The sequence below is a fragment of the Indicator indicator genome, chromosome Z (assembly GCF_027791375.1).
Source record: "Indicator indicator isolate 239-I01 chromosome Z, UM_Iind_1.1, whole genome shotgun sequence".
Taxonomy (NCBI): Eukaryota; Metazoa; Chordata; class Aves; order Piciformes; family Indicatoridae; genus Indicator; species Indicator indicator.
Window position 1 is genome coordinate 32,003,228 of NC_072053.1, and position 25,446 is coordinate 32,028,673.

Below are 25,446 nucleotides of genomic sequence, written 5' to 3' on the forward strand. Positions count from 1 at the left end.
CTCTACACCTGTGCAGATGCTTGCCCTGCCCAATGTGACTGCATGTTTCAGTATGTGGGCTGTTAACACAGAAGCCTACAGAAGTAGGAGTCACCATTGTAAATCATAAACCACCTTTGTAACCCCAGCAGTATTGTCTAACCCAGTAATTCTTGCCCTAATCTGTCACTTTCAGAGGAACTGCTGTCTAACAATGATGTAAGGTTGTGGCTTACAATGGGAAAGCATGGGAAAAGCTTTCCTTATTCTGCCAGTGAAGTGCTAATAGTAAATGGGTAGGGACGTTTTGAGATACTGATGCATGAATGACCTGTTCTGAAAGCAGTCTCTGGACATCATGTTAAATCTGCAGTATGGAATTTTAAATACAGATTTTCAGGAGCTCTGTGTCATCTGCACAGTGCTGACTTTCCTCTTTCAGATTGTTCAGCAGGAGTTGATGTGGGCAGGTGACTTTCTGATTCACCTGGAAAACAAGAAACTTTGCCTGGCTCAGGGAAGAGTTTGCAGTTGTTAGCAAAAGATCTTGCAGCTTCTCTGCTTTACCTTTCCAAGAAGATGCAGTTAAAGTTAGATAGGAACTATTGGGGAACAGATTATCAGTAATGAAAAAGAGGGAGACATGGAAGCCTTCCCCAGAAAGGTTTGATTCTGATGCCCTGAATGTTGTGGGTTTGGAGCTGCTACGAACCTGAGAGGGTGGCTGACTTCAGACTATGCTGTCTAAATGCCCAGATGTCTACAGATAACATGGAGAGAGAGTGGTTGGCCATTGGAATGGGCTGCCCAGGGAGGTGGTGGAGTCACCATCCCTAGAGGTGTTCAAGAGGGGATTGGACATGGCACTTGGTGCCATGGTTTAGATAGTCATGAGGTGTAGGGTGACAGGTTGGACTCGATGATCTTTGAGGTCTCTTCCAACCTTCTTGATTTTATGATTCTATGATAAATCTAGTGATTCAAGACTGCACTTGACTGCCATCCAGCTAGTTTTTAACCCAGCAAAGTGTCCACCCATCCAAGCCACATGCAGACAATTTCTCCAGGGGGATGCTGTGGGAGACAGCATCAAAGGTTTTAATAAAGTCCAGGTAACCAACATCCACAGCCTTTTCCTCATCCACTAAGCAGGTCGTCTTGTGGCAGAAGGAGATCAGGTTCATCAAGGAGGACCTGTCCTTCACAAACACATGCTGACTGGGCCTAAAATAATTGCATCCCCCCCCCCTAAGTGGGATCAGAAGGAGAATCGAAAACAAGTACAACTCATGGTTTGAGATAAGAACAGTTTAATGATTGGAATAAAATGTAGTAATAATAATAATAGTAGTAATGAAAAGGAGATAACAAAGAGGGGGGATTAAAATCCAAGAAAGACAAGTGATGCATAATGCAATTGCTCACTCCCTGCTGAACTATGTTCAAATAGTGATTCGCCCCAGCCATATCCCCCCCCAGCTTGTATACTGAGTGTGATGGTCTATGGTATGCAATATCCCTTTTTCTAGTCTTGGCTACACTCCCTCCCAGCTTCCTGTGCTCCTGCTCACTGGCAGGACATGGGAAACAGAAAAGTCCTTAGCTTGGGGTAGGCACTACTGAGCAACAGCTAAAACATCAGTGTATTAGCAACATTGATCTCACACTAAATCCAAAATATGGTACTCTACCAGCCACCGGGATGAAAATTAACTCTGTCCCAGCCACAGCCAGGACACTAATACAAAATGATGTTACTAGACCAACACACATCATGAATGCAATTTGTCTTTTCTTGACTGTAAGGTGAACTTATAAAAATTCCTGAAGTTTGCCATACTTTTTGGTTAGTGATTTCCTTAACTGTAAAGCTTGATGTGTCTAGAAAGTTGTACTTCTTGTGCATGACAGCAAACATAAAATTGTTAACTGAATGGTTTCTTATTGAATGAAGCCCTGAATGTTGTGAGTTTGGAGCTGCTACGAACCTGAGAGGGTGGTTTACTTCAGAATATGCTGTCTAAATGCCAAGATGTCTACAGTTAACATGGAGATGAAGAGTGTTCTTATTCCTCTTCCCACAAGAAACTTCAGGGGAATGATCATGAAAGTGGATTGTGGGTAGAAAGCAGGTGTAAAATGTGTTGAGCATAAAGTTCAAGAAACTCACAGCACCTTGAGGTTTCTTTTGAGGTGGATTTAGGAGTTTGGCAGTGAAATCAGGAAGGGAATACCTTCAAGGGATGGGAAAGGGGCCTTGCTGAATTTTAAGGATTTTCTTTTCATATTTCCAAAGGTAGTAAAACTTCCTAATTTCTTTTTCAAAATATCCTTAAGTTTTACCTTTTTCTTGCTATGATCTACAGTTTCCTTAATGCAGCCTTCTGAAGACTCTTAGTGAGATCTCTGATGGAAAAGAAATCTGAGATCAGACTTTTATTTTATGCTTCGTTATAAAAATAAGCACTTTACAGGCTATGTATCAGGAGCTGCATACCCTGAGGTCATTGTTCTGTAGATAAGGCACTCAACAGTGGCAGTCATCTTATGCGAACTGTGAAGAGAAGCATGTTTGCAATACAATAGTGAATAGTGAAGATTCAAATGGTAAGGTGAAAGTGGAATTAAAAAATCTATTCAACGTTGCATTCAAGGTTTGCATTGCTTCATTTCTGGTTCTTTTTTGCTGAACAGTAGCCTCAAGCTGGTTCCTTTCTTGTACTTAGACCAATTTCAGTAAATTAACATAATTTCTGTAGTCATAGAAAATAGCAGCCTCCATGGAAGTACAGCAAGTACTTGTGAAGATATATGCCAAAGAGCATGGATGTAATAGAGGATCCTGACAGAAGCTGGGCTGCCTGAGAAGGTAGTTATATGGGCTGGTAGGGATGGTATTGTCTTTTCCTTCCCCTTATTTCTTCCTTCCAGCTTCCTCCAGGCTCCTGTGCAGTTTCTTCCCTCCCAACCGTGTTGGGAAGATATGAGTATTGGATCTCTGAACCAGGAACCTGAGCTATTTTTATAAAGTGCTGTTACAGAAGAAAAATACTTGCATTAGTTTTGGCTTGCTGTTGGGTGAGGATTTCTGACTGTATTTCTTCATCAGGCTATAATGTGTGTTTGCAACTACAGGATGGTAGTAGCCTGGAAGAGAACGTAAGTTCTTTCACGTTCTTGATCAGTCACTCCTGGAGAGCCTGTAGTTTCACTTCGCTCTCATGTGACCTCCTGGTATGCTGGCTATGTGAAGTGTAAAGCTGTAGGTGGTTTTACTGACAGCCTTTGTATGAGGCATGAACAAATGTGTTGCAGCATTCCAGGTCTTGCTGCACGCATACAGTTCTACACCTTTCCACCTGCAAAAATGGATGCAGCAGTAGTATTACTGGAGAGAGGATGGCTTTGGGAATCCAGGTGCTCTGTCTAAATGTAAAGGACAATTTAGTGTGTTTACATTTCTTACTTAATAAATGTGGTAATTGAATGAGATCCTGTATGATTTTATAAAAAAAGATGATGCATGCAAACTGCATTTCTGTTGTTGGAAAACCTTGCCAAGGTTGCTTGTTTTACTGCCTCTGGACAGTATAGTGTATAGTTGTTATAGCAAAGAATTCTGGATCCTCTATTCCCTGGACAAGCAGGAAGTCTAAGCATTGTGGAGGTAGTAGTCTGATAGAGTAGATTTCTAATTGAAATCTGGGTTCCTTGGTTTGTAAAAGAGGCCTTGAAATGTTTGGGATTGGTTGCTTCTTCGGGAGGAATGTGCTGCAGAAATGTTGTGTGGAGTTATTCCCTGTTGAGTAACTTTGGTACTGGTAGTTTTTAGGAAAATCAAATATTAAAGATAAACTCTGCCAAGTCTTTATTCTCATGAAATTACATACTCAAACGTTATTATTAACATACAAAATACAGTCTTCTTTTCCAAATGGGCCTTATCTTGGAAATCACCTAATAGCGTGTGCAAGTAGGAGAACTTTCAAGTCTTAGCCAAAGGAAGCTTAGTGAATTACTCAAATATGAATAATTGTAGGGTATCTTTGAGATTCAAAGTTGTTTCTCTCTTTTCCATATGCTGTTCATTGAGGCTGACTGTTGCCAATCATTTTCTGAAGCTACTGTGCAAATGATGAGGTCACTGAAAACCCAATTTGCGTTGCCCAGTTGCTTTGCTTTTCCAACAACTTTTGCTGTATCTTCTTTTTCTGAACTCTAAGAGGGAAGTGCACCTCATGTAGTGAAACAAACAATTGTGAAGAAACATTACAGCTACTGATTTCTCTGTTTTGTCAGAGAAGACCCTGTTGGTTATATTTACTCTTCTGGAAATGTGCTGGTAAGCCACACAGTACTGCTGGGGTCCTTATGGGAAAATACGTTCTTGAACATTGAGCATTGACAAAGAACATTAGAAGTATGTCCTGCTGTGTTGGGAATAGAGTTTCTGAAAAACAGAATGACTTCTAGAGAAAAAATGAACAGGTAAGTTTTGGTAAAAATGCTGGAAAAGCCTCTGGTTTTGGGTTGTGTTGGGTGCTCCAATAGCCAAATGATAAAACTAGAACTTGAGTGTTATTGTTACTAGCCTCTTTTACTTGACTCTAAGATCAAGTGAGCTTTAATACTCTTGATCCAAGTGAAGGGGAGGTTTCTAGTGGGATGCACTGATTTTAGTGCTGCGGAGTGATTAAACCTGGGCTTTGGCTTAAAGTCCTTCAACGTTTTTCTTTCTGTGAAACTGTTTTATGAAACAGCTTTTACATTCGGTATTTAAAAAGTCTGGTTAATAGAACAGTTAACGTCACTAAAAAAACTAGGTTAACTCCCATAGTGGTACATAATCACAAAAGTCATACATTTCAAAGCTTTTAGCACTGCTGTATGCTGTATGCTTTTCCTTGTGCACCCTCATTCGTGTGGCTTAGCAAGATTGCTTTCACTGCAATTTAGGCTAATATTTCCTGGATTATTGTCTGCTATTGAAATAAAAGCAATCAACTAAAATGGTGGTCAGTGCAAATATACTCAAATACAATGCTGATTCTAGAGATGGGTCAAACTAATGACTTGTCCATGATTTCATGTTAGATGCAGCCACATTGTTTCTCCATATGCTTGAGAAACCCTGAAAACTTAGATTGTGTGGCTTAAAGAAATTGTCTTGGGCCTTTTTTGTGTGTATGACAGATGGGTGATGCCAGCATATCATTTGAATGCAAAATGGTTGGTTTCCAGACAACTTTGGCTCTTGAACCTCATCCCTTCATCTAGCTCTCAGCATTTGTGAATAAAATACCCATTTTCAGATCTGTGCTTTGCAGATCTTTAGCAGACTTCAGATTTCTATAAACGGACATATTTCTAAACCTTAGAACGGACAGTATCTCTGCCTCCTAATAGCTATGGTTTGTTTTCAGCTCTTGAAGGGTGAAAATACTTATGTATTCTGAAACTACCAGTGTGAAAGTACTCTGGGCCACAATGTGTGTGTCTAACTAGAAACAGATAAAAGAACTATGTGACTTAAATTTTTCATCTTAGACCTACTTCTGTTTTATGAAAGATGTGGGGTCCTATTATTCTGAATAAGAAAGCACAGCCCTGAGAATGTAGGATGGGGTCTGTTGCTCACTTGAGGACACAAAGCTGGTTTGTGAGTTGATTGAAAGGTATACATATATATAAAGTATATGTGTGTGTGTGTATATATATATATATATATATATAGTATATATAGTATATATATGCATATATATATACTCTATATATACTCTCTATATATGTATAGTATAAAGTATATAAAGTATAGTATAAAGTATATATGTATAGTATAAAGTATAGTGTAAAGTATATATATAGTATATAGTGTATATATATATATAGTATATAGTGTGTATATATATAGTATATGTGTGTATATATATATATATACACATATATATATATATACTTTATATATATATAAAGTCTGTGTTGCTTTACAGACATGAGGAAACCTTGTAGACACCATAGAGACCCTGGTAACGGAGGGAAGTGTGTGTGTGCGGTGGTTGTGCTGCATTTGATGGCACTTGCCTTTCACTAGTGAAAAGTGGGAAAAAGCTGAAGTATGAAACAATGAGTAGAACTGTACTTTATTCTTTGTTAAATCAGGTTACTTTAGTAAAATATTATTAGAAACCCCATCTAATTCAGAGATTTCTAACATGTTGCAGATATTGTAGTGCTTCTGTGCGAAGTTCTATACTCTAGATGTTTTAATGAAACTTGCATTAAATTACTTATGCTCCTGAGATTCGTGGGGATATCAAAGTAATCAAATGCAACAACTTAGTGTACGACTAATCTATGTAATTTAGAGAGTTCTAAATTGTACTGAACTTTTGAGAATGCATGTATAAATCTCTCAGGTGATGTAATCTACAAATAAAACTCTGAAAGTAAATCTCATTTTTCTCTTAATTTTAAGTTTTCTGCATAAGGATGAGGAAACCAGACCAGCTCTAAAGTGTTTGTAAAGACAAAATACAGTGGTTTTAATTTGGACCCTTTTTATATGGGTGTCATAGAATCAGTCAGGGTTGGAAAGGACCACAAGGATCATCTAGTTCCAATCCCCCTGCCATGGGCAGGGACACCTCACACTACATCAGGCTGGCCAGAGTCTGTTTTGTGCTCTTCTGCACATACGTTCTGTCTGTTCTTTCAGATACATGTGACACAGTCTGCTATCATTTCCCAGCCTAATGGGATTTAAAACAGGATTATTTTTTAATCTAAGTAGGAATCTTTCTTACTCCCACCCATCAGTGTCATGATTTAAATAGCTATCTGTCTAATTGAAAAGGCCTGGATAAAAAGACCAAATTGAGTAAGCATAAGTATGCTTACTAAATGTAGGTTTTGCAATGAGGTTATTTAGAATTTATGGGCAATTACTTGCTTATATTGCAGAAAATTAAATAGAGGGGTGGACTATTTAAAATCATCCCTTATCAATCTTCATGGTTGGGTTTTTTTCCTGATTATAATACTTGAAGTCTTCAAGCTAAAAAAAATACAAAATCTTCCTTGAGCTAGATAGTGTTAATAAACACTTCTTGTAATGATAGACCTAGGTAAATTGTCTGAAACTGACAAATGGCATCTGACAGAAGATGTAAAATGCAGTAGAGGCACTTGAAATTATGAACATGGTTCTTGTTTATTCTCCTAAACCACAAATTACTGTTAAATGCAAATTTGGTTGTGCTCCTTCCTCCCCCAGATATACTTGTCCCTCTACTGCTTTTTTTGCTAATTGTGTTGGTGAGACTAAAAGGGAAGCATCACAATCTCTGAATTGTGTTAGATGTCTAGGGTAAAACTATAAAGCTATCAAAAACCTTATCCTAGTTCACTTTCAAACAGTTCAGGAAAAGGATTTTTTGCTGGAGCTATTGTTCAATAACTGCACGTGGTATCTTTCTCAGCACTGAATGGGAAGAAAGAGATCAAAAAGCCCTTGTCTGCATGGTCTCTTGTGGCGAGGCTGCATTATTTAAAAACTTAGGAGCACGTTAAAGGCAAACTCTGGGAAACCCTGCATTTTCTGGAACGGTATGTGCTTGCTAGTTAAGGTTAATTAAAAATTGCAAAGGTACACACCTACTGATAATTATTACTAATTTGTGCTGAAGTACACACGTGCGTATCACTGGTACATTGTCAGTTAAAGCATTTCTTTTCTAATCAGACTATAAATTAACAATCCAACCCCTTTCACATGAATGATCCAGCTTTCATCTTGCATTGATTTATGGATCAACTTCAGCTCTATTAGATGTTCAGAACCTTTTACTTCCAGCTCATTTCATCATTGGTTTCCCTCTTCTGTTCTGTATCTGCCTGCATAAATGTGTTGAGATTCCTTTTGATTGTTCCTAATGGACTTGTTGCTGGATTTGAAGCTTTATATGAAGACATTGATTATTTAATATTTTAATGGTCTAAATAAGGAATGATAAATTGAGAATAATTTTAGTCTTATTGTATGTAATTGTTGTTTCCCATTCTCATAATTGAGGTATTGGTGAATTGCTGTAGCTGGAATGCTTGGTTACACTTAACAGTGCTTGGTAGTGTTTGCTAGAAAGCTGCATTACAAGCCTCTGTTCCATTAGTCAGAGTTAATGAGTAGGAATTCTCTAAGTTGCTGAGCAGGTCCCTCAAATGCTACATTATGGTTAAGAAGCTGTCACTATGCTTAGAGTGGCACTTGTTCAGAATATCTTATTATAGGGAGCTGGTCAGTGGAACAAGGAGTATTTCACCTTGCATTTTTATTTTTAATTTTACTATAACTGAGGGGAAAGTGAGACCTAATTGAGCATGGATGGAGCAGGTAGACTTGAATAACCAATTAGTTTTCTGAGGCCTCCAATGCAGTAGAATAAATGAAACATTTATAGGTAGTCTAGGACCTCATTTGTGAATGTGAATGAAAGCAGACTTTATGAAGAACTAAACTGCTTTCACTTCATTAGTATTCATGGTATAACAAAAAATCCCCCCTCTTTGCAAGGGTATGTGTTCTCCTTTGAATTATTTTTTTTCACAAGACAAATGATGATGGTGTCAACAGCTGATGAAGATGAATAGGTCTCTTTCATATGTATTTCAATTTTTTTTTTTTTTTTGCAATTGAAAGTGACTTTGAAGGTTAGTTTTACTAAATTTTCATCCTCCTAGTTAAAAAGCCAGGCAAAAAGTGTTTCTTAACCTGAGAATGAGCAGCAGCAGTGGAAATATTTGAAGAAAGGTGTGTATATGAATATCTGTGCATACATGGAGTATAGATAGATATTTCCATGCATTTGTCATTGCTGCCTTATGCTGAAAGAGGATTATTAAAATACTCAAGGGTAAAAATTCACCTGTGGTATCTAGAAATACTTGGTGATGTTCTTTTTCCTGTTTACTGTGTAGCTAATTTCTGCTTTCATTGAGAACCCAAAGAAATACTCAGCATGGCTAGCTAATGTTTGTGTCTATGGCGGCTCATAGTGCATAGCACTGCTAATGCTACTAACAGCTCAGCATATGATAGTAAGAAAGTGAATATAGCCATAGTACATTAAAGAAAAAAAATCTGCCAAAAATGAGGCTTTATGCAAGGGAAAGTAAGACGATATTTATTTGGTCATGCAATTTTTTTAGCGATCCACAGTATTACTAACCTTAAATTAACCTTGTTGACCTTTGGTTCCTAGTGTTTTAGCTGAAAACTTGTCTTTGTTCTCCTCAGCTTTTTAGGAGTGGATAAATCAGTGAAAGTAAAAGAAGCCCCCTGAATTTTGTGCATTGTGTTGTGAGGACATGATTTTTGCAACACTCCTTGCCATGCCCTGTGAAGCTGTATGGGTGTGAGGATACAGCAGGAGTCAGCCACCACTGACTGCTCCTAAGCATCTGTGGACCTACTGGAAGGAGCAGAGGTGCTGGAGTGGTTGAGCCAATGCCTACGCCTTACACCTGTAGCATCTTGTCATTCCTGAAATGTTGCTGCCTGTATGGGTGTGTTTAGTTACCTAATGCTGCAAGCTTGCAAGTTTCCAGTTGTTGTTCCTTTGTCCTAAGGTGTTTCTCATATCCTGGCAGCTGCCTGTCAGTATTTGGAGTTGGGTTGTGCCCCTGGTTTCTGTCCTAACTGAAGGGAGGGGTGTTTGAGCAGATTTCTGCTGGCTTTCTTTTGCTGAATCCCACTGACTCTTTTGCAGCAGGCAGGTGTGGCAGTAGTCACTGACAGCAAATTTCAACACTACAAAATACTTTTTCCTGCCAAGATGGCCAGCAGGATGGGGACAGGAAGGGTGTATCCTTCCTGCCACATAAGTGGTGGCATGCACTGCTGCGCATTTGGGCAGCAAAGGGTGGGGCTTTTTATCCTCTTTTCTTAGATCCCTTTTAAAATTGAAGGTGAATTGTGAGCAGGCTTCCTAATGCTCAGGCAGTGCTCAGTGTAGCTGTATGCCTACAGAAGGGAGGGTTTTTTTGTAGATGGCACACTTAAGAGTGGACCTGATTGGGTTGTACAGACCCATTGAACCCTACTGTTGGTTTTCATGCTTTTTTGGGATTAAATTATCAAACTTCCTTACAGAATCCACTATGTTGAGTCTGGTTCCTCTGCAACCTTCTTAGTAGGGCTGACCTGTTACGCTGCTGCATCTTTACCCTGGCTACCAGTCTGTGTGTGATGCTTTGACTTCTTTTGTTTTTCAAGATGTTGGCAATTTTCCCTAGGTTGTAAATGAATGTTTTACTTCATTTTATTTCAGAAGCAAAAATCTTTTTACGTCACATGCACTCCTCTGAAGATAAATGTACAACTGTCAGACTAAAAAAAAAGAGTCATGATATTACCAGAAAGTAAAGTGCCCTGTGTGATCCCCATTAACCACAAGTTAAGATGTATCTATATATGTTTATTTAGAACTGTGTTCTCTATTTTGTCCCTTGACATAGAATCATTTTCATTGAAAAAGACCTTTAAGGTCATCAAGACCAACCATTACCTAACTCATCTACCTAGTCTGGTGCTAAAGCAATGTGCCGTAGCATCACAACTATGCATCCTTTAATCCACTCTCTGTGGAACCTATTCTAATGTTTGATAGCCCTTTCAGTGAAGAAGTTTCTTCTAATATTCAACTGAAACTTCCCTTGATGCAACCTGAGGCCATTTACTCTTGTCCTATCACTTGCTACTAGGGAGAGGAGACTGACACCTATCTTGCAAAGTCTCCTTTCCAGTTATATGGATCAAGAAGGTCTCCTTCAGCCTTTTTTTCTCCAGACTAAACAATACTAGTTCCCTCAGCCATTCCTCATACGGTGTGTTCTCCAGACCCTTCACTAGCTTTGTTGCCTTTCTTTGGACTTGCTTCAGCAACTCGATGCATTTCTTGTAGTGAGTGGCCCAAACATGAGCACAGTATTTGAGGCACTCACCAGTGCTGAGTACAGCAGCATGATCATTTCCCTGCTCCTGCTGGATGCGGTACTTCTGATACAGGCCAGGATGCCGTTGGCTTTCTTGACCACCCAAGCACACTGCTGGCTCATGTTCAGCTAGTTGATCAGCACCTCCAGGTCTTTCTTTCCTGGGCTGCTTTCTCAAGCCTCTAGTGTGGCATGGGGTTGTTGTGACCCACATGGAGGACCTGGCACTTGGCCTTGTTGAATCTCATCCAATTGGCTTTGGTCCATAGATCCAGCTTGTCCAGTCTCTCTGGAGAGCCTTCCTACTCTCTAGCAGATCAGTGCTCCCTCCTATGTTAGTGTCATCTGCAAACCTGCTGAGGGTGCGCTCAGTCTCCTCATCCAGATCATCGATAAAGATATTAATGTGAACTGGCCCCAAGGTTGATCCCTGTGACTTGTGACTGGCCACCAACTGGATTTAACTCCATTCACCACTACTCTTTGGGCCCAGCCATTCAGCCAGCTTTGTATGCAGTGAAGGGTCCAACCACCTAAGCCACAGCAGCCAGTTTCTCCAGGGCAGTGCTGTGGGACAGTGTCAAAGGCTTTACTAAAGTCTAGGTAAACAACAGCCGCAGCCTTTCCCTGATCCACCAACAGGTCACCTTGTCATAGAAGGAGATCATGTTTGTGAAGCAGGACCTGCTCTTCATGAACCCATGCTGACTGGGCCTGATCACCTACCTGTCCTGTGTGTGCCATCCAGTAGCACTCAAGATGATCTGCTCTATGACCTTTGGTGGTACCAAGGTCAGACTCAGGTCCATAGTTCCCAGAAACCATCCCTTCTTGTAGATGGACATTACATTTGCCAATCTCCAGTCAGCTGGGACTTCCTTGGTTAACCAGGACTGCTGGTAAATGACGGAAAATGGCTTGGAGGGCAGTTCCACCCACTCCCTCAGTACCCTCAGGTGTATGCTGTCTGGCCCCATAGACTTGTGTATGCCTAAGTGGTGCAACAGGTCACTAACCATCTCCTCTTGGATTATGGGAGCTTCATTCTGCTCCCCATTCCTATCTTCCAGCTCAGAGGGCTCAGTATCCAGCAAGCATATGATCTTACTACTAAAGACTGGGGCAAAGAAGGTATTGAATATTTCAACCTTTTCCTCATCCTTGACCGCTATGTTCCCCCTTGCATCCAACAAAGGACAGAGATTCTCTTCAGTCCTCTCTTTGTTGCCAATACATTTGTAGAAGGATTTCCTGTTCTCTTTAACAACTGAAGCCCAACTAATTTATAGTTGGTCTTCAACCCTTCTAATTTTTCCCCTTCATAATCAATCTCACAGCATTATAGTCCTCCTGAATGGCCTGTCCCTTCTTCCAACAACTATACACTCTCCTTTTTTCTCTAAGCAGCAAGTAAATTTCTCTGTTCAGACAGGACATCTTCTTCCCTGTTGATTTGTCTTTTGGCACACTAGGACAGCCTGTTCCTGTTCCTTTAAGATTTCCTTCTTGAACAGTGTCCAGCTTTCCTGGACTCCTTGACCCTTCAGGACTTCCTCCCAAGGGACTCTGTCCGTCGGTCTCTGAAACAGGCCAAAGTCTGCCCACTGGAAGCCCAAGGTGCAGTTCTGCTGATCCCCCTTTCTCTAACACCTGAGAACTCTCTAATATTTTGTGATCACTGTGGCTAAGATGCCCCTAGCCATTACATCACTCACAAATTCTCTGTTCACAAACAGCAGGTCCAGCAGGGCGCCTTCCCTTGTGGCGTCACTCACCAGCTGTGTCAGGAAGTTATCCTCTGTGCACTGTAGGAGCCTCTGGGACTGTTATACTTCCAGCAGACATCTGCATTATGTTTCCAGCCTCTCTACTGTGTTGTTTCCAGCAGACATCAGGGGGATTGAAGCCCTCCACAAGAATAAGGGCTAGTAATTGTGTGACTTCTTGCAGATGCTTAAAGACTACTTTGTCTTGTCATCCTGTCTGGGTGGTCTATAACAGACTCCCACCATGGTATCTGCCCAGTTGGCCTTCCCTCCAATTTATATCCATAAACACTCAACCCTATTGTCACCATCATTAATCTCAGCACATTCAAAACACTTCCTGACATACAGGATCACCCCACCACCTCTCCTTCCTTGCCTGTCCCTTCTGAAAAGTTTGTAGCCATTGATTGCATCTCTCTAGTAGTATGAGACATCCCATCATGTTTCTGTGGTGGCCACTGTATCATAGTTTTCCTGATGCACAATGGCTTTGAGCTTCTCCTGATTGTTTCCCATGCTGTGTACATTGGTGTGGATGCACTTCAGTTGGTCTAATGGTACTGCCACCATTTTGCAGGGGTAAGTCCTAATTCCTACCTGGCTGTTCTCAGGTGCTCCTGTGATTATTAGCCTATCAATAACCCTGGTGTCTTCGCTGTCCTGTGTGTCTCCGTTCCTTACCTTCACTGATGTGGCTAACGGAAAGACTTCACTATCACACTATCCCTCAGACATTGGTGTGCTGTCCAATTTTGTGCCCTCTTCCAATCCAATTTAAGGTCTTTCAGTGAGCCCTGCTAGCTCCTAGAGTAGAATCATTTTCCCCCTTTAAGACAGGTGTTTCCCATCTGTTTTCATCAGGCCTGGTGTCCTGTAAATCAACCCATGATTAAAGAACCCAAAGTCTTTCTGGTGACACCAGGCTTGGAGCCAGGCATTGATCTGTTGCTTCTTCCTATATATTTCTGCATCTGGAGGAAATTTTAATATCCCTCCTGCAGCTGGAGTGATAGAGGACAATGCTTGTTCTCCTGATCTCTTAATGAATTGTCCCAAGGCCCTGAAATGGCCCTTGGACTTCTTGTTGCTACTTCATTATTGTAGGAACTTAAAAGTAATCTGCAGAACCTGTTATTTGTTAATCTTTATGTTAATTAAAGCTGGTTGAGTAAATCCAAGGAGACCTAGGGTAGGTGAAGTTGTTGGAAGCAGTGTCTTCAGTACAAACAATGCTGCTCCCTTTGTTCTCTGGAAAGGCAGCAGCCTCTGTGTATAGAACTGGCATTCAGGAGGCTTTCAAGAACTAAAGGGCTTGATCATACCGTGACAGAACTGTGGGTTTTCCTGCTTTGCCTTTTTTAAGGGCATGTTTGCAGTATCAGGTACAGGTTGTGTTCATATGTAAATGGCAAATTGCTGTAGGAGTGCAAATAGAAATCTGACTACAAACAAGACCTTTTCTGTCTCTTGCCCTTTTCATTCAACAGGGAGCCTTGGACCTGACTTACTTTCTGTCTGTGCAGTAGCTGATGGGCTGGTGACACTGTCCTAATGAGAAAATTGGAGGTCATGAAGGGAAGTCAGACAGTGCAAGTCTAGCACAGGAATCACAGATGTCATTCACCTGAAGAGCTAGTGAGATCTCTTACCCCAAGCTGAGGAAGGATCCTTCCCATGGAGCAGGAGTGGAAAGGCAATACTGAATTTAAGAAATATGGAATGAATAGTCATATTCCTGTTTGACTGGTGGGTGGTGGTGAGGATGAAGTCTCTCCTTGTTTTCAAGGAACTGCAATAGGAGAGAAGGTAGGAAATGGGATCTTTCCCTATCCAGTGAAATCCATGTGGCCTGGTGAGAATTCCTCGATATCCACTCTTTGCCTTCATTATTCTTGCCTTCTTGGAAGTGGTACTAGTTTTAGGATAAATGTTTCCTTTTGTCTCTGTGTGGAATTAGGTTATGTGTGACTCTGTTCTGCAAAGCAGAGGCAGCTCTAAGAGCTGTGAGTATTCAGAATAATTTTACAATTCTCTAAACACTACCCAAAAATGAGGTGAGTTAATATTGCTTGTGGGCAAAGGGAATGTAGAATATTCCAATGATCAGCTGATTTAACAGGAACTGCTAACAGTCTTGTTCTGCTGTTGGGTTTGATGCAGGTTCATGGAGACTCCTGTGAACCCCTAGATTGCTCAGATTGCGCCCTTACGCAGAATCCTTCAAAACTGATCTTGCTGTGACCAAAATCAATGCAGCTTGCTCCTTGCAGACATGTGTTACTACAGGATATGTTGGAAATTTATTTGCACCTGTGCTTGTGATAGTACTGGAGGACAAATCTCTTAAAAATCTACACTATTCCATTGTAGTGTTTCCTCATGAAGTCTGATTCTACTGAATTCTTGTCAAGTATTTGAAGGAACTAAATTGCATTATGCTCTTAATTAGTTAAAATGTCTATTTTAACAAATTCTAAGCTGTATTTGGCTGCTGGAAGGTATAAACCTATCCATCAATATGATTATATTCTGTGTTGCAGTGCTGCTCTATCAGTGCAGCTAATCAAAACTCTTGTGTCTGTGCCAATTTTAATTAGACTTAGGGAGAATATTTTAGTGATAAGAAAATGCTTCTCCTTCGTCCCCAGCAGAAGTAGGTTTGTATAGTTTGCCTCACAAAGTTATTTGCCCGGCTGTTATATTTCATCATCCTTAAAGTGCTCACAAAGGACCCAGACAGAGAGGTAGGGTACAGAGAAGAACTCAGTGTAAATAATCACAGTATCATAGAATCACATAGTAGTAGGGGGTGGAAGGGACCTTTGGGGATCACTGAGTACAACATCTCTGCTAACACAGATGCACGTAGATCAGGTTGTGCAGGAACACGTCCAATTGGATTTTGAAAGCCTCCAGAGAAGGAGACTTCACAACCCCTCTGCACAGCCTTTTCCAGTGCTGTCACACTCAAAGTAAAGTGGTTTTTCCTTAAGTTCAAGTGAAAACTCCTGTGTTCTAGTTTACATCCTCTGCACTCTGTCCTATTACTGGCCACCACTAAGAGCCCAGCCCCATCCTCATGACCTCCACTCTTTAGCTGTTTGTATGCATTTATAAGATCCCCTCTCATTGTTCTCTTCTGCAGGCTAAAGAGCCACAGGTCTCTCAGCTTCTCCTCATAAGAGATTTTCCAGTCCACAAATCATTGCAGGCCTCTGTTGGATTCACTATAGTAATTGCCTGTCTCCCTTGAACTGGAGATCCCAGAACTGGGCACTGGACTCTAGGTGTAACCTGGGCAGAGCAGAGGGGGAGGAGAATCTTCCTTGACCTGCTGGTCGTGCTTTTCATAATGCATTCCAGGATACCTTTGGCCTTCTTGGTTACAAGGGTACATTGCTGACTATGGTGACCTTGCTATCCACTGGGACTCCCAGGTCCCTCTCCACAAAGCTGCTTTCTAGTGGGTCAACTCCTAACCTGTAGTGATGCATGGAGTTATCACTCCGTAGGTGCAGGACTCTACACTTGCCCTTGTTGAACTTCATGAGGTTCATGTCTGCTCAACTCTCCAGACAGTCCAGGTCTTGATGAACAGGTGGGAACAGATTTACATACTAGGAGTCTGCATTGCTACAAAGGGTCAGTTGCTGTTGAACTAGTGCTGAGTCTTAAATGGCCGTAAAACAGCCTTGCTTCTGGCATGTCTTATAGCTGGAGAGGCAGGGAGCAGTTTGTTAGGTTTGTGAAGCCATGCTGCTCTCAAGTGTTTAACGTTAAAAAGATTCAAGTTTTTACTGAACGATTGAATATCTGTACACCACCAGATGGGCTCCAGCATGGGACTGGAGCATGAAGCTTTCTGTTCTTGCTTAAACTTCTATATAGGTGTGTGATGCAGTTTGGCATATTTGATGACCACATACTTATTAGGCAGGAAGGAAGACCCAGGCAACTACAGACCACCTTCATCCCTGGAAAGATGATGGAGCAGCTCATCCTGGAGGTCATCTCTAACCACATGGAAGACAAGAAGGTTATCAGGAGTAGCCAACATGGATTTACCAAGGGGAGATCCTGCCTTCCTGATAGCCTTATATGAAACCGTAATCAAATGGGTAGATGAGGGAAGAGCAGTGGATGTCATATATCTTGACTTCCGTAAAGCTTTTGATACTGTCTCCCATAACATCCTCATAGAAAAGCTCAGGAGATATGGCATAGATGGTTGGTCAGTGAGGTGGATTGCAAACTGGCTCCACAACAGAGTTCAGAGGGTCATCATCAGTGGCACAGAGTCAACTTGGAGGCCTGTGGCCAGTGGTGTCCCCCAGGGATCAGTACTGGGTCCAGTTTTGTTCAATATCTTTATCAATTATCTGTATGAGGGCATTGAGAGTACCCTCAGCAAGTTCACTGATGATACAAAACTGGGGGGGTTGGCTGACACCTGTCAGGCTGTGACCTGGACAGGCTGGAGAGCTGGGTGCAGGCAAACCTCATGAAGTTTAATAAGGACAAGTGCAGGTCCTGCATCCAGGGAGGAATAACAACAGGCACCAGTACAGGTTAGGGGCTGCCCTGCTGGAAAGCAGCTCCACGAAGAAAATACTTGGAGTGCTGGTGGACAGCAAGTTCTCCATGGAATAACAACATGCCCTTGTGGCCAAGAGAGCCAATGGTATTCTGGGGTGCATCAAGAAAAGGTCTAGGGAGGTTCTCCCTCTCTACTCTACCCTGGTGAGACCACACCTGGAATACTGTGTCCAGTTTTGGGCTCCCCAGTTCAAGAGAGACAGAGACCTGCTGGAGAGAATCCAGCGGAGAGCCATGAGGGTGATTAGGGGACTTGAGCATCTCCCCTATGAAAAGAGACTGAGATCCCTGGGGCTGTTTAGTCTTGAGAAGACTGAGAGGGTATCTGATCAATGTCTATAAATATCTGAGGGGTGGGTGTCAAGTGGAGGGGGCCAATCTCTTTTTGGTGGTGTACAATAACAAGACAAGGAACAATGGATTCAAACTTGAACATAGAAGATTTCACCTCAACGTGAGGAGAAACTTTTTACAGTGAGGGTGACAGAGCATTGGAGCAGGCTGCCCAGAGAGGTTTTGGAATCTCCTTCTCTGGGCACATCTGAAACCCATCTGGATGCATTCCTGTGCAGACTACCATAGGTGATCCTGCTTTGGCAGAGGGGTTGGACTTGATGATCTCTTGAGGTCCCTTCCAATTTCCAATGTACTGTGATGCTCTGATTACTAGCATTTTGTGTTGGGAATTCTGGTTGATAATGTTGAAAAAACAAAGCAGTAGAAGTATGGTGGCTATTTTCTGCTTTTGGTGCACTATATGTAACAGTTTTCAGGTGATACATCTCTTTTGGATTGGTACTCGTGTGGGTGAGGCTTAAACTGAGTAGCAGTGCACAGACTTTTTATGGAAACTCCAGTATTGAACGTATGTACATAACATGACCTGGAGTTGTGCAGCATTCTAGAGGAAGAAATGAAAATACTTAACGGAACATCTTTGTTCATATTTTTAAGACTGGATACTTGAACTGTATTTTTTTGATTTCTGTGGGACGTAGGAATATTGACTGTGGAAGGATTAGGGGAGGCAGAATGTGAAGTATTTTGGACAATACAACCATAGTGGGTGTTTCAAGAAAAGTTGAAGCTGAGCATGTGTTCTCATTTCAATTTAATTTTCTTTGGAAAAAAAAGCCACTACTTGTTACAATAAATCTCACCAGCTCAGAGTAGCTTATTTCCCTTATCCTAGTGTTATCAGTGTGATTGTGTTATCTTAGCTTCATTTGCTTTCTTGTACCATGGATTTCCTCTCCTGAAATCCATTGTTTTCTTTCTGGCTACCTCATGCCTCATTATGTACTCCACTCAAATTGTATGGCTGACCACTGATGGTAGGTCTTAATTTGAACTGGTTGTCATGTTCTTAATTTTCGTAACGCCATGTGGGCTGAGGTACTTGATGTGACTACTTGACAATATAATTACCAAGCAGAGAATGCACTCTAGCTGTAGAATAAATACACAATGGTAGACAGACGGATTTAATGCTACTGGGGTTTTTAAAACCATGAGGATAATCTTTCTGAACAGGTGAGCTGTTAAAAGTTCATGGCTAGTACAGTGTGAAAATAATTTTCTGTACCTGATTCTATTCACACAGCTATTATCTATAGATATATATAGATAAATAAATATATATATTTAAAGAAAAAATATATATAATGTTTGAGGATTAATTGATTCTGTTCCATACAATTTCTAAGCCATTATTCTCTAATGATAATGTCTGTTCCCATTTGTAAGATTCATGGGAGGGAGGAGAATAGGATTTTGTGAAAGTTCTTATCTCTTAAATTTTACAGTGCTTCCATAGAAAGTAGTCATGCTACAACGCAAACAGGCAGATTTTTTTAAATGGAGTGTATTGAAAAATAGATTGGAAGAAATTAATTTTGTAGAACATTCTGTTCTTCATTGCTTGGAGTTTGCCATGTGTTTTCTGTCTTTCACAGTGTCTGTGTTGGAAAGGAATTATTTCAGTATTTAATGTCGGGGGAGGGAGCATTTTTACGTAAGTTAACTGTCCATGCATTGAGAATATTAACAGCAGAGACTGGTGGCAAGATACGTGCTGATTAAAAATCCTTCTCTAAGATGCCTGTATGCACTTAATGGCTAACTTAACTTCCCCTTGTGTTATGGATACAGGACAACTGAATATACTTGTTTTCATGTATTTTGCCTAAGTCTTTGAAGTAGTGACTTTCTGAAGTAACTTTAAGATTATTTTTTTCCTTGCCTTGCAATTTCATAGACAAACGGAAAGACTGTCCCCTGTTATCCCAGTGCTGCTTAAATCACTGACTTCTTAGTAAAGGGTATGATGAGATAGAAGTGTGTGCTTGCAGCCTGAGTACAGTAATAAGACAGGAGGCAGAGCAGGCAATAGCCAAACCCTCCAGTGTAACATGAGTGTCTGTGGGAAACTGCCTGCAAGCATACAGCTATTGTATTTCTTGCAACTTGCTTTCAAGCAAGTTTCATCTAAAAAAGGTGCAATCAACTAAACCCTGGTTCTCCTATTGCACTTGTATGTCATCTAACATTGATGTACGCCTGTATAGTTAGCAAGCTTGAAGTAGATCATCACCAGAATGATGACTCTGGCTGGGCAAAACTAATTGATGTGCTGAGTAGAAGGAGCCTGAGTAAAATTATTTAGAGTATCTCTGGTAGAATTTCAACAACCCTCATTCCTCAATGTACTTCCTTTGCTGTCTTGCAGACAGCAATGTCCAGTTGTACCTGATAAGACATACAACCTGAACTTTCATAGTGATCAAGTTTCCAAGAGGTCTTTCAAATAAGTATTAACAAGTTTTCATAGGTTTTGTTATGACCTACTTATACCAGGTTATACTTCTTCAGAATCAGCTGTTCAAGGAAGCAGGACCTAATAAAATGTTCTGTCTTGCTTTCACTTACTTGGACTTGAGTGCTGTGCCTAGCAGGACTGGAAGGCTATTTTATTAAGAAGGGAAAGCATCTTCATCTGCTGCACAGGCTTTTGCTTGGAGCAAGGTCTGAATAGGATTTAAAAAAACTCTGGGTCAGATCAGTTCATTTAGCTATCCATTCTTTGTGAGTAGCACAAGAAGTTATTCAGGGGGATCTTGCAAGCCTGACTACTTCTGCTGTGTATTTTCCTTATAATTCCCCAGCATCCGGAGTTGCTATGTAGACTGTTAAAGGGCATATACTTGTCTGTTCTTCTCAGTCTACTACAACAGCAGTTACAATGAGCTCAAATATGAGCTGCATATGCGATCAATCTTATTTTGCCTTTGGAAGCAAAGTTGAGCCTTTGGATACCTTCCAGGAATGCTTTGTTGATAAAAGTGTGGTTGTTTCTGTAAAACCGGAGTTGGCCGTCAATACAGAAATATTAAATCTCATGTTTCCATATTGTTTCTTGTAGTGCTGGACCATATAATGTCTTTAGGTATAGTTGCTTCAGGTGATGAGATATGGTTCTCTACATCCAGTTGACAGATTTGAATATCATCTACTATAATTTGACTATTCCTGTATTTATTAAACTTCTGCCCCTCATAAAAACTTAGTGAGCCCAAAATGATATTTTGAACCTTAATTTGTCCTATGCAAGAGTGATTATTTTTGTTTTGTTATATGAATGTACTGGAATCTTCTTCTCCTTCAACGTAATCTGAATTTCACCCTGTTGTGTTTGAAAACACAAAACTTCAGAAATTGCATTTCATTCCCACATTTCTAGTGTCAAAGGATTGCATATGGACTTTCAGAATGAGGACATGATTTTGAAAAGTGTTGATGGAAAGAATGTCTTTCCCCTTTCCCCTTACTTTCTTTCCTCCTCAGTCCACTTCCCCAAAACCTCCATATGAAGCACCTCAGACATGGCCTGTTCATGTGGGGTCAAAATAACTTCCTACTGGCTGGCAGCTTCTGGCCCTGTGGCCGAGACCAAGTCCTTGGGTGTGCGAGGTCTCCTTCTCCATTAGCATGCAAGTCATAGAATCATAGAATCAAGAAGGTTGGAAGAGACCTCAAAGATCATCGAGTCCAACCTCATGACTATCTAAACCATGGCACCAAGTGCCACGTCCAATCCCCTCTTGAACACCTCCAGGGATGGTGACTCCACCACCTCCCTGGGCAGCCCATTCCAATGGCCAACCACTCTCTCTGTGAAGAACTTTCTCCTCACCTCCAGCCTAAACCTCCCCTGGCACAGCTTGAGACTGTGTCCTCTTGTTCTGGTGCTGGTTACTTGGGAGAAGAGACCAACCCCCTCCTGGCTACAACCTCCCTTCAGGTAGTTGTAGACAGCAATGAGGTCTCCCCTGAGCCTCCTCTTCTCCAGGCTAAACAGTCGCAGCTCCCTCAGCCTCTCCTCATAGGGCTTGTGCTCAAGGCCTCTCACCAGCCTCGTTGCCCTTCTCTGGACATGCTCCAGCAATTCAACATCTTTCCTAAACTGAGGGGCCCAGAACTGGACACAGTACTCAAGGTGTGGCCTAACCAGTGCTGTGTACAGGGGTACAATGATCTCCCTGCTCCTGCTGGCCACGCTATTCCTGATGCAGGCCAGGATGCCATTGGCCTTCTTGGCCACCTGGGCACACTGCTGGCTCACATTCAGGCGGCTGTCAACCAGTACCCCCAGGTCCCTTTCCACCTGGCTGCTCTCCAGCCACTCTGACCCCAGCCTGTAGCTCTGCATGGGGTTGTTGTGGCCAAAGTGGAGCACCCGGCACTTGGACTTGTTGAATGCCATCCTGTTGGACTCTGCCCATCTGTCCAGCCTGTCAAGGTCCCTCTGCAGAGCCCTTCTACCTTCTAACAGATCAACACCTGCTCCCAGCTTGGTGTCATCTGCAAATTTACTGATGATGGACTCAATCCCCTCATCCAGATCATCAATAAAGATATTGAACAGGATGGGGCCCAGCACTGATCCCTGGGGGACACCACTAGTGACAGGCTGCCAGCTGGATGTGGCACCATTCACCACCACTCTCTGGGCTCGGCCCTCCAGCCAGTTCCTAACCCAGCGCAGAGTGCTGCTGTCCAAGCCACAGGCTGACAGCTTGGCCAGGAGTTTGCTGTGGGGGACAGTGTCAAAGGCCTTGCTGAAGTCCAGGTAGACTACATCCACAGCCTGCCCCACATCCACCAGGCTGGTCACCTGATCATAGAAGGAGATCAGGTTGGTGAGGCAGGACCTGCCCTTCCTAAATCCATGTTGGCTGGGCCTGATTCCTTGGCCATCCTTCAGGCGTGCAGTGATTGCCCCCAAGACAATCTGCTCCATGATTTTCCCTGGCACTGAGGTCAGGCTGACAGGCCTGTAGTTCCCAGGTTCTTCTGTCCGTCCCTTCTTGTGGATGGGCGTCACATTGGCCAGTTTCCAGTCTCAACAAGTCTTGAACTAATTCCACATGGATTTCAGGAGTACAACACTGCTCCTTGACCCCATCAACCAGATCAGGAGGCCAGTTATCCTGAAGTCCTCCTGCCTTACTGTTGAAAATGGAGGCAAAGAAGGTATTTAGAATCTCAGCCTTCTCCTCATCCTTAGTTACAATGTTACCCTCCACGTCCAATAAAGAGTGGAGGCTCCTCTTGCCCCTCTTTTTAGCATTAATATATTTATAAAAATGCTTTTTGTTGTCCTTCACAGAAGCAGCCAGTTTAATTTCTAACTGTGCTTTTGCCTCTCTAATTTTTCCTCCTGCATGATCTAACAACATCCTTAAACATATCATTAGTTGCCTCCCCCCCTTTCCAAAGGCAATAAACCCTCTTTTTTTTCCCTTAAATCCTTCAGTCCTTGAAGTTTGTATTGTTGAGAACTTTTATGCCCAGAATTGATGCTGGAATTTTATATAACCAAAATTCTAGTTGTAGGTAGAATTGCTTCAGAGCAAGGAGGTACCTCTGAAAGAGAATGCTGGCAGAGCATTGCCATTAAAAAGATGAGCTAATGAAGGTTGATATTTAAACTGTCTTAATTATCAAACATCACACTTTTCTGAAGCTTGGAAAAGCTTGGAAAAGCTTCAGAAAAGTGTGTTGTGAAATGCGCAAGTCTGTGTCTTGTGTGAGTAACTTGAGCAGCCATTAAAATTTTGTATCTGGTTATAAGGGGCAAAAAGGTGACAGGATGGAAGACATTGTGCTGTGTAGACTTAAGTGCTAATGTGCAGGGTACTTAGTGCATTAATTGATTTTTTTTTCTTGTTTAAAGTTATGATAACTTTCATTAATAGCATTATGCCAATAAAAGGATATTTTAAATGTATTTGCTTACTTTGAAGTTGAACTTGTTTTTAAAAAGTGCATGAATTCTTGCCAGTAACTCACCAAAAGCCTTGATAGATCATGTTGTTGTCAGATGCTTGGAGTCATTTGGAATGCAGCATTGAACAATTTCTGCTGTCCACCAGCCAGCAAGTAGTTTTCAAGTATTTGCTTATAGACATACGTGAAAGATTCTCAAAATAATATTTGTTAGAAGACAGCTGTTGTCACTAATTTCCTTTTATAACTGATTTGTAAATTGCCCTGGAGGAGTATATTAGCAATTGGAAACAGAAATATTTGTGATATACCTGTGTTTGTAAAAGATAAATGGCAACAACAGTTATTTAAATATTTGTTGTGACCCCCCCAAACCTTCTAAATGAGGAAATTGTTAAAGCCAAGGTGTTGTGAGGTTAAGCATTGGAAGTCTTAACCACAGAGACAGAAAGTCCTCCAGGGCCTAGGCAGTGCAGGGGATGGACCCAGGAAATTGTCATTTTGTTATCCAGTCCCACAATTTTGCTATCTCCTTATAAACTGTCAGCAAGGCCAACTCGTTCTCTTTCTCCCTCTTTTCAGCTCTCTGGAGGGAGTCCTTATCTGGTACCCTGGGGGAGTATGCCAGTTTATGGCCTGCCTCTAGAGGCCTGACTAATTTGTCCTGCACGATCCTGGCCTGTTTAGCCTAATGGAAGGGAGGCAGTGTTGGGGCAGAAAAGGAGCACTGGGGCTTGTGGTTTAGTCTGTTTGGGGGAAGGTTTTTTGGGGTTTTCATGCATCCTGTATACGCATTAGGTGTTAAGAATTCATTTAGTCTGTATTTTTCTGTATATTTTTGAATACAATTCTGTATTTCTCTCCAGTTCAACCAGTGTTTTATTTTGTTCTTATGGGAGAGTAAAATTGTATCTGTCTGCTCTTTAAATGAATACAGAAGGGCTGTGAGTTCATCAGTTACTTTGTTGTGAACATGGATAAATCTTAAAATGCTGACGAAGCTGATTGTTTTGTCAAGAAGCCACTGCTTCTCAGTGCTTTAGAACTGTGTATCTGCAAACTTCCAGTAAGGTGCAGATTTGATTTGAAAAACTTCAAACACTAACTAACCTGAAATACTAAATACAAGAAAGACTCTGAATGTGGCATTCAAAATGCTTTGTAGACAATACAGTACTTTGCTATGGGATCAACTGTTAGTACAAACAGGCTTCACCACGCACCTTTGTCAGTTGTGTAGTGATCTTGACTCCTTTCTTTCAGTGGACAGAAAGAAGGACGCAGTCAGGTATGCAGGAAATATGTAGATTGTCTGCTTGATGCAGCTCAGTACATGGACTGTAAACACCTAGAAGTGATGTGCTTGGGCTTTCGAAAAATTGTGGTAAGAGTTTGAACGTTACAGAAAAATATCTGAGTGGTTTGCAAAATAGTGACATGGTGCAACTGCACCATTTTAAGGATGCTTTAAAATTCTTTCTGCTTTACTAGCATACCTGCTCGTTCTTCCTTTGCCTGTATTTGCTTACTTGCTTTGCATTTTGTTTTTGCGAATGTCACCAAATACAGAAACTGTAAATGTGTTGTCAAAACCAGAGGGCTAAAATGTGTGAGAACAGTGATAGGAACAGAACTTGAAGATTTGGGATCTATATTTACAGTTATTCTACAGTCAGTGTAAATTAAATCCTGTTTTAGAAACAGGTTAATTTGATTTATTTTTGTTCGTTCGCACTGGCACTGAGAATTGTCAGAATTTCCCTAGGCTGGGCAGTGGTTTGCATGGGTTGGTAGTACAATGCCATCTAGTGACTGCCACATGAAG

The 25,446-nt window shown here is 41.5% G+C and overlaps 1 protein-coding gene across 1 annotated transcript in view; it reads left to right on the forward strand.

Moving 5' to 3' along the window:
• The window catches only part of MAST4 (microtubule associated serine/threonine kinase family member 4), a 341,770-nt gene that overhangs the window by 48,983 nt on the left and 267,341 nt on the right, over positions 1-25,446 (forward strand). The window lies entirely within an intron of this gene.